The sequence below is a fragment of the Marmota marmota genome, unplaced genomic scaffold (assembly GCF_001458135.2).
Source record: "Marmota marmota marmota unplaced genomic scaffold, marMar, whole genome shotgun sequence".
Taxonomy (NCBI): domain Eukaryota; kingdom Metazoa; phylum Chordata; class Mammalia; order Rodentia; family Sciuridae; genus Marmota; species Marmota marmota.
In genome coordinates this window covers 35,816,386-35,817,071 of record NW_026000240.1, presented here as the reverse complement: position 1 = coordinate 35,817,071, position 686 = coordinate 35,816,386, and positions in this window count along the sequence as shown.

The window sequence follows — 686 nt, the reverse complement described above, 5'->3', positions numbered from 1 at the left end:
ATTGGGAGGAACCCGCTCAAGCGAAAAGCATACACCAACCACACCCACGACGGAGTTGGGCTATTTCCTGTCCCACCCCCTCCCACAGGACCTTGGGTAGTTTCAAGAACCGGTAAGGCTTAGCTGCTGCTGTCCTGCCAGGTACCTCCCCAAATAAAGACACATTATTCACTAGCATATTGAAAAGACGTGCTTGTCATTCTTAATAAACAACTAGAGTAAGAATACATAAGAGAAACAGAGTGGTATCTTTATATGATACACAAGTGTATGTTACAAGAATTCCATCAGGCACAGGAGCCTCAGGTTTAAGGCCTCAATGTTAGGCCAAAAAAAAAAAAAAAAAAGGCATGGTAAAGTTTTTACTTTAACATCTAAAATGTCACTTGTCATAAAGGAGGTTGTAAATAGAAATTGTCTTTAATAAATCATAATTGAAGTTCCCCTCATTTTTCTTCCATTAAGATGCTAAGTTTATGTCAACATGAAGAGAAGGTGGCTCCTCTAGTGAAGTCTGCCAGTCCACAGTGAAAGCCAGCTGGGGAGATTCCCTGGAGGGTCGATCCATCATTAATTCCATCTTTCTTGAAGAAGGAACGGGGTGGGGGGGTGGGGGGCCACATTTCTCCCAACAGTCCAAGCCCTTCCCCCAGGGCCCAGACTTAAAAAAAAAAAAAAAAAAAAAA